Below are 9921 nucleotides of genomic sequence, written 5' to 3' on the forward strand. Positions count from 1 at the left end.
GCACTGTCAGGCTGCACTTCAGTGAAGCGGGTCAGAGTGTGTGAACTGGTTGCTGCAACAGTGACTTGGAGTAAGCGGTGGGGCTGAGGGGACTGGGGATTGGACGTGGTGCACAAGGTATATATATAATGTGTCACAGGGAGATCTGAGCTAGAATGTGTACAGACATGGGTAAAAAGCTCCAAGGGCTGGATAGATAACTCAAAAAACGTGTAGCCTAACAAAACGAGCAGCATCAAACTCAGGTGGGGAGGGAAGGAAGCTTGGTTTCTGTAACAGCGTTAACTTCTCTACTCTCCTCACACCCGGTTCTGTGCAGGGTTCCTGATTAACTGACATCACAGTGCCTCCAGAATATAATTACGGTCCTTCCTGCTCTTTCTCCTGTTGCACAAATGAGCAGTTCTGAGTTTTCTCTCTTATTCTCAATGTCACTGATCAGTCATTTGTGACCTTCTGGGCACAAAAATCATAACTACCTGAATGCTTCAATCTCTTCCAGTGGCAGGGCAATAGCCCAAGTCCCTGCTCCCGGGCTGAACCAAGTATCTGAAAAATCCAAGGCCTCTGTGCAGGCCTGCTGGACTCTTGTGTGACTTGTTTCCATCAGTCATGATTTTGGGAAACTGACCAGATTATCCTGCCCAGGGATCTCCTCTCAAGGAACCCAGAGGGATGTTTGGTGTGTGGTAAGGTGCTCAGTTAATGCCCATAAGAATTAGAAACCAGGATACCCACAGAAATGCAAAGGACAAAGCAAAGGCAGTGGAGGAACAATTCAGATTTTAAAAATAATAAAAAGTCTTCTACCACAGATCGAAGTGCAAACAGGAGTGTACCCCCTAATCTTTTCCTATTCTTGGCAACTAGTTCCTGCCTCCCAGACCTCCCTGGAACACTATCCTGGATTCCAGAAGGGCTGGTGTTTGCCAAAGAGAATTAGTCTGCTTTACACCTAGAATAAGTGATGATGAATGCCTTGGGCAGAGGGCCATGTTCCCTGTCAGGTAGTAAATATCACAACAAATCTTTCCCCTAGGTGTTTGTCATTTAACTGATTTTCTTAAAGGGCTTTTTAAGGTAACAGAAAGAGGCTTGATGCAATTCAACATTAACAATACCTTATGTTGTGTGCCATTGCAATAAAAGCACTTTGGAAAAATACATCTATATTTTCATTTGATCCTCATAGAAGTCTTATGAGATTGAGAAAGGATGCCCAGGATGACAAATCAGAGGTTTCTCAGCGGAAATCATGTCTTCTTGGAGTCTCAGGCAGACCCACCCCAGAAGGTCTCACCTTGGGAAGAAGGGGCCTCATCTCAAGGACAGGTGTGCAAGAGGCTTCCAGAGACACTGGGACATCATCTCTCTGCTGGGCCAGCCGGAAGGCAACAGCCAGGCACCAGACTGACTCTTTTAACCCCAGAAGTCTCACATGAGAAACTCTTCTCATGGATGTGCAGGGGAGGTGTGGACATACACTCTATACCTCAAGGAGAGTCTGCTAAATGCATGCAGCGGTATCAGTGTTTCACAGGGCTAGTCTACTGAAACTTCAGAACTATTGTATTCATAATCATGTAACCTTTGATTATGAACGAAATAGTTCTGAAAACAACAAATGTCATCGTAGAATTGCCCTCCCCTAGACCAAACAAAATGAGCATAAAAAAGTAAAAACCTATGAATATTTTTCACCAAAATTAACCAAACAAGAAAGCAGCATAACTTAAAACAATACACTTTAAAAATCGATGGAAGGAAAGAAACAGAAGATTCTAACATTGCTCCTCAGCTCTTTAGCCATACTGGAAAGGCATCAACATCTGAAACAGTCTCTCTACTTACTCCCATATCTGGCAAACAGCAGACAGGGTGAAGGTCTCTATTTATTTCCCTGTTCAAAGATTTTTGGCAACTACTGTAGAGAACAAATGGATGAAATAGAGAAAATGGACAATGAGGCTGATTACTCTGAAAGAATTGAGACCTGCTCTATGAGAAATGCTAAAGGGAGTCCTTCAGGCTGAAATGAAAGGACAACAGCAGGACTTTCCTGGTGGCACAGTGGTTAAGAATCCGTCTGCCAATGCAGGGGACACGGGTTCGATCCCTGGTCCAGGAATATCCCATATGCCACGGAGCATGCTCTGTGTTCCACAATTACTGAGCCTGCATGCCACAACTACTGAAGCCCGTGTGCCTAGAGCCCGTGCTCCACAACAAGAGAAGCCACCACCATGAAAAGCCCATGCACTGCAATGAAAAGTAGCCCGTGCTCACCGCAACTAGAGAAAGTCCATGCGCAGCAACAAAGACCCAATGCAGCCAAAAATAAAAATAAATAAAATAAAATAAATTTATTTTAAAAAAAAGGACAAGAGCAATGCAAATCCACATGAAGGAATAAAGAACACGGAAAAAGGGAACTACCTAATAAATATAAAAGACAGTATTAATAAGAGTGAGGAAATTAATACCAATCTTACAGAAAAAAGGATTATAAAAGAATACTATAAACAACTGTATGCAAACAAATTAGATAACCTAGATGAACTGAACAAATTCCTAGAAACACACATGACCAAAATCATCTCAAGAAGAAATAAAATCTGAACAGACTTCAAGAGATTGAATTAATAAACAAAACCTCCCAACAAAGAAACGCCCAGAATCAGATGGCTTCACTGGTGAATTCTACCAAATATTTAAAGAAGAATTAACACCAATCCTTCTCAACTTCTTCCCCAGAATAGAAGAGGAGAAAACACTTCCTAACTCATTCTATGAGGCCAGCGTTTCCCTGAGACCAAATCCAGACAAAGACATCAAAGGAAAAGAAATCTATAGATCTAATCCCTTATGAACATAGATGTAAAATATTCAACAAAATACTAGCAAGCCAAATCCAGCAGTATAATAAGAGAATTACATACTGTGACCAAGTGGGATTTATCCCAGGAATACAAGGGAAGTTCAATGCACAAACATTAATTAATGTAATACAACACATTAATAGAATGAAGGTTTTAAAAAATGATCATATAAATTAATGCAGAAAATCATTTGATAGGGAATTCCCTGGTGGTCCTGTGGTTAGGGTTCCATGCTTCCACTGCAGGAGGCACGGGTTTGATCCCTGGTCAGGGAACTAAGATCCTGCAAGCCACGCAGTGCGGCCAAAAATAAAAATCATTTGACAATATCCAACACCTTTTCTTGATAAAAACAAAACACTCAACAGACTAGAAATAGAAAGGGAACTCCCTCGACATGACAGATGGCATCTATGAAAACCTCATAGCTAATGTTATACTCACTGGTGAAACTGAAAGCTCATCCCCTAAGATCAGTAACACAACAAGGATGTTCATCAACAGAAGGATGGCCACTTCTGTTCAACACTGTACTGGGAGTTCTGACCATAATAATTAGGCAAGAAGAAGAAATAAAATGTAGCCAAATTGTGAAGAATAAAATAAAGCTACAGTAATCAAAACACTGCGGTACTTGCAGAAAGACAGACATATAGATCAATGAAATAGAATAGAGAGCCCAGAAATAAACCTTCACCTACATAGTCAAATGATTTTTTTTAAAAAAATGCCAAGATCGGGCTTCCCTGGTGGCGCAGTGGTTGAGAGTCCGCCTGCCAATGCAGGGGACACGGGTTCGTGCCCCAGTCCGGAAAGATCCCACATACCGCGGAGCGGCTGGGCCCGTGAGCCATGGCTGCTGAGCCTGCGCATCCGGACCTGTGCCCCACAATGGGAGAGGCCACAACAGTGAGAGGCCTGCGTACCGCAAAAAAAATAAAAAAAAATTTAAAATGCCAAGACCATTCAAGGGGGAAAGGACAGTCTTTTCAACAATGCTGCTTGGAAAACTGGATGTCCACACGCAAAAGAATGAAGTTGGACTCTTACCTTTTACACCATATGCAAAAATTAACTCAAAGATGGATTAAAAAAAAAAAACTAAACATAAGAGCTAAAACCCTAAGACTTTTTAGAAGAAAACATAGGGGGAATTTCCATGACACTGGATTTAGAAATGATTTCTTGGATATGGCACAGGCAACAAAAGAAAAAAATAGATAAATTGGACTTCATCAAAATTAAAAACTTCTGTTTATGTCAATTACATCTCAATAAAGCTGGGGGAAAAAGTTTTGTGCATCAAAGGACATTACCAAGAGATGAAAAGGCAACCTATAGAATGGGAGAAAATGTTTGCAAATCATATTTCCAATAATGGGTTAATATCCAAAAAATATAAGGAACTCCTACAACTCAACAATTAAAAAAAGTTTTTTTTAACGGGCAGAGGACTTGAGGAGACATTTCTTCAAATAAGGTATACAAATGGCCAATAAGCACATGAAAAGATGTGCTAATCATTAGGGAAATGCAAATCAAACCACAAATAAGATACCATTTCACACCCAGGAGGATAGCTGTTATTAAAAACAAAACAAAACAGAAAATAATAAGTATTGGTGAAGATGAGGGGAAATTGGAACCCTTGCACATTGCTAGTGGGAATATAAAGCAGTGCAACTGCTATGGAAAACAGCATGGCCTTTCCTCAGAAAAACCAAACACAGAATTACCACGTGATCCAGCAATTCTAGTTCTAGGTATACACCCAAAGAAATTCAAAGCATAGACTTAAACATATTTGTACACCTATGTTTACAGCAGCATTATCTACAATAGACAAAAGGTGGAAACAACCCAAGTGTCCATCAACAGATGCGTGGATAAACAAACTGTGGTATATATACACACAATGGAATACTATTCAGCCTTAAAAAGGAATGGAGTTCTGAGACATGCTATAGCATGGATGAGCCTTGAAAACATTGTTAAGTGAAATAAACCAGACACAAAAGGACAAATATTGTATGATACCATTTATATGAGGTACCTAGAATAGTCATATTAATAGAGACAGAAGATAGAATAATGGTTACTGGGGGCTAAGGGGGAAGAGTTAATGGGTAAATAGTTTCAGCTTGAGATGATAAAAAAAAAACTCTGGAGATGGATGGTGGTATTGACTGCACAACAATTTGAATGTACTTAATGCCATTGAATTGTACACTTAAAATGGTTAAACTGGGACTTCCCTGGTGGCATGGTGGGTAAGACTCCACACTCTCAATGAGGGGGCCCAGGTTCCATCTCTGGTCAGGGAACTAGATCCCACATGCATGCCACAACTAAGGAGCCCATGTGCCACAACTAAGACCCACTGCAACTAAATAAATAATTTTTAAAAAGCTTAAAATGATAAATTTTAGGTTACATATATTTTACCATAATAATTTTTTTAAAAGAATTGTTCAAGTATAATGGAAATAAACATTCTCAAATATTAAATTCAAGCAATAAGGTACCCATGAATCCTTTTTGAAAGAAATTATTTAAAAATTAAAGCCAGCCCATTATTAAATGAATCCATTCACAACCCATATAACAAAGAGCTAATTTACCTAGCATAAAAAGATCTACTACAAATAAATAAGAAATCAATAACCCCAATAGGAAATTGGGCAAGAAATATAAATAATACACAGGTATTGAAGCACAGATGACTTTTAAACATATGAGAAGATTCTATACCTCTCTCCTAATAAGAGAAATACAAATGAAAACTATACTGAGATATCATTTTTCACCTGTCCATCCATCCTCCTCTCTGTATAAATGCAAAGAAAAATGTATCTAATGATATTTTCCTAATATTAGTAGTAATAATTTTTAGATAGTAGGATCTGGGGAGCTTTTAAAAACATCTATTGTTGTATTTGCTATAGTGTTTATATTCCTTATAATTTGCATGTACACATTTTTAAGTAGCTTTAATTAAAAAATAAAACTGGAGGGCTCCCCTGGTGGCGCAGTGGTTGGGAGTCCACCTGCCGATGAAGGGGACACGGGTTCATGCCCCGGTCCGGGGGGATCCCACATACCGTGGAGCAGCTGGGCCCGTGGGCCATGGCCACTGGGCCTGCGCATCCAGAGCCTGTGCTCTGCAGCGGGAGAGGCCACAGCAGTGAGAGGCCCGTGTACCACAAGAAAAACAAAACAAAAAAATAATAAAACTGGAGGTAAATATGCAAGATGAGGACAAAGATGAATTATTTTCTTCTGTGTAATTTTGAGTATTTTTTTTAGACTCCTCCAACCCCCTCCCAAACTTTCACATATTTTAATGTATTTCAACTCCTGATATGACACACTTCCAGTTTTATATTTCTTTTTGACATTCCTGCCTTCATACATACATCGTCCTCCTTCATCTCTGATTATCCTAATTCTATCCCTGTTCAAGGTTCACCTCAAAGCACATCCTCTTGGAAGGCACTATAGCTTATTGGCTAAGTGTCCACACCTGGAGCAGATACGTGGTCCCTGAGGTCCAAAAGTAGGCTTCTCCACTTACTAGTTCTATAAGTTTGAGCAACTTACTTAACCATTCTGAGACTGTTTCCTCATCTGTAGAATAGATGATCGATCTAATTAGGTTTTTATAAGGATTCAACTGGATCATGCATGTAAAGTACACAGCAGAACTAAATTTGTGTTGAAAATAATATTGCTATTCCTCCTGACCCCCCCCCAATGTAATTATTGACTCTACAAATAATTAATCTTTATTTTCTGTTTGGTTTCATGAGGGGAATTATAACTACCTTTGGGAGGAAAGACAAGTCTTCTACCCCTAAAGTACTTAAGTAGTACATTCACTTTACATTTGGTAGTTTTTCTTTTTGTTCAACAGATATTTTTACTCATTCATCCCTTAATGAGAGGCAGACCCCTCAGGAAAATATAATTCATGATGCCCACACTGACTTCTTTTTCTTTTTAGTCCAAGCAGATTAATGGTACCTGGGCTTCTCGAAAGCTTTGGTAACAAAACATGTAAACTTACTTACTGTCAGCCTCCAGCCTTCACAGTGAGATGGGTTTGGGCTGTCTGGTGTCTGGGATTGGTGAAGGAAATGTTTGACCTATGAGAAAGCTCAGTAGTAGTCATGATCTGTGTTCAAGCCTGTTTCAATGGGATAAGCCAATGTTGGACCAGAAGAGCTCTGCCCTCTCACAGGTGATTCACTCAAACAGCAAGTCTCCACAGCAAGGTCATCCTATGCCACCCAGCTCTCCAGAGGCACCTTGCTCAGGGAGAAAGATGTCAGAACAAGAGTGCCTTTTGGTGTGCTAACTTCTTTTCCGTACAGAATGACAGGGATTTCCATCTGTATTGCCAAATATATGTCTTTCCCTTTGGGAACACTTATAAAAGACTAGTTCTTTTCCCCAGAGAACCAGGGACACCCAAAGCAAAATTATTTACCTTTGATTGTTCAAGAACAATTGCTCACCCCTGTCTTTCTTTTTTTTTTTTTTTTTTCTGTGGTATGCGGGCTTCTCACTGTTGCGGCCTCTACCGTTGCGGAGCACAGGCTCCGGACGCGCAGGCTCAGCGGCCACGGCTCATGGGCCCAGCGGCTCCGCGTCACGTGGGATCTTCCAGGACCACGGCATGAACCCGTGTGCCCTGCATTGGCAGGCGGACTCTCAACCACTGCGCCACCAGGGAAGCCCTCCCTTTCTATTTTTTGACTTTTGCCTCCTCCTCAAGAAAGTTAAGAGATATTTTTGCTATTGGCAGGTCGTATTTTTCTAGAGGCAAACAGTTACAGTATTGAGTTCTAAAGTGAGGTTTGAAGGTTATCCATGGAACAAGCGTTTTATAAAGACACTAGCTCACACAGAGGACATAGCTGATAGTTTAATAGTAAAGCAGAACATATCTTATGAATGGGAAAGTGGATACAGAGGTCCCCTGCCCACCTGACACCTCACCCAACATGGGCAGAACAGAACCCCTACAAAACTTGGTCCTTTTCAAGATTCTCCAACTCAGTGAAGGACATCATTGTGTCAGTTTGAGTCCTCCTAGAGCAGACAGCAAGATGGTATTAAATGCGTGAGTTTAATGGGAAAAATGTTCATAAAGTGTAAAGAGGAGAGGGAGCAAGAGAAGGCAGAGAGAGACTCAGACCACGATGCAGGTATGTCCCCTGTGAAAGGGGAGAGGGAAGGAAGGAGGATTAGGTAGGAAGATCCTCAGACTGCAGAGCTCTGAGAAAGTGCTGGCCACACTGATGGGAAGCCCCAGAATACAGATTTCCTGTTGGAGAAGTCCCACCTTGGGCAGAAATGGCCTGGCTCTTGTACCCACACTGTGATCATTCATTGACTGGGAGCAGCCAGAACGTGAGGCCTTGTGTAAATACTGCAGTGGATCTGAAGGTGCAGTGGCTGGAGGCTCTCAGATAACTATATTCATCGTAGAAGGGTCTCTTGAAGAGAGATCTGAGTACCTACATTCCTGCCACAATCATTCATTCAATTACACAACCTGGGAGTCATGCTTGGTATCTCCTTTTCCGTTATCTCTAAGACCCAATCCATTGCTAAGTTCCTGACCATTTTACCTCCTAAACAGCTCTCACATCTGTCCATTTCTGTCTCTCCTACCACTACCACCATCATCTTGCTCCCAACAGGTGACCATCTTTCAATCCATTCACCACACAGCAGACAAAAGCAGTCATTTCAAAACACAAGTCAGATGCTACAACCCCTTGCTTAAACAACATAGTGCTCATGGGATAAAGACCTAAGTCCTGAGCATGACCTTTAAGGCGCTACCTGTTATGGCTTTGCCTTACTCTATAGCCTCCTGTGGACTTGGGTTCTTCTTATGGCTCAATTGACCCTTTGAGTTTCAGATAGACAATGGTTCAGATCCAGCCTTCTTCCAGTTCTCCAAATGTTCCAAGTTCTTTCCTGCCTCAGGACCTTTGCACATGCTGTTTCCTCCACTAATTATCTCTTCTCCAAGCCCATGCCCCTTTACCCAGTTAACTAATCCTCATTCCTTAGCTCCCAGTTCAAACAACCCTTCTTCTGAGAAGCCTTCTAGGACCCCGCCCTCCCACCCCTCCAGAGAGGTTCAAATCCTTCTCATAGAATGAAATGCCCTTTGTAACATTTAGGATGGTATTCTATAATTGACTGATTATTTGGTTGTCTGACTACATCACTAAAGTGTGTTTCCTGAGGGCAGAGACTGTGTCTATTTTCACTCATTAGTGAATCCCCAGGATTAGCAGAGCGGCTGCATTTTGCAGTTGCCACAAAATACTTGTTGAATGAATGAAGTATCTAAAAGAGTTTTATTTTTTTCCTTTTTATTTGAATCATACCAGGTGTTTTCTTTTCTAACCATTTCTTTCCATTTATACTGTTCTCTAGCTGTGTTGCCTGATCTCCTCCACCCGAGCCCCATCCCCACTCTCTGCCCATGATAAAGTTTTTGAGTGCTGGCCTTGGACTTGGATTTTCAGGTCTTCATTGATGAGCACTACAGGCCTGGATAAAGTGCTTGCTGCAGAACTTGCTATCGCATAAGATTGTATTCTAGATTTAGAAGGTCAGGGAGGGTAAGAAAGAAAAGAAAGTGAGTTGCCCTCAAAGAATTGGGATACAAAATCAAGTCAATCAGAGCAAAGATATGCTTCCATAAAGAGAAATAAGGACTCCAGGACTTACAAGGCCTAACAGTACTGTTATTCAGTAAGGCCTTATTTTATCTAAAAAAGAAATGTGTCCATCTGAGAAGGAGCAGCCCATGTAGCATAATAAAAAAGATGTGAGTGTTGATCAGGCACCATCCCGAGGAGAAGGGCCAGCCAAGCCAGCAGGAATGAGTGCCCAGTCCCCCCAGCAGGTCATCTGACCTTTGCTGTGGAAGAAGACGCAGCAGGCTACCCAAGCCTGATATCATTAAACATTTAAGGCAGATAATTCACTCTTCCGATTCTATTTCAAGCTCGCC

The sequence above is a fragment of the Phocoena phocoena genome, chromosome 3 (assembly GCF_963924675.1).
Source record: "Phocoena phocoena chromosome 3, mPhoPho1.1, whole genome shotgun sequence".
In the NCBI taxonomy this organism is placed as follows: Eukaryota; Metazoa; Chordata; class Mammalia; order Artiodactyla; family Phocoenidae; genus Phocoena; species Phocoena phocoena.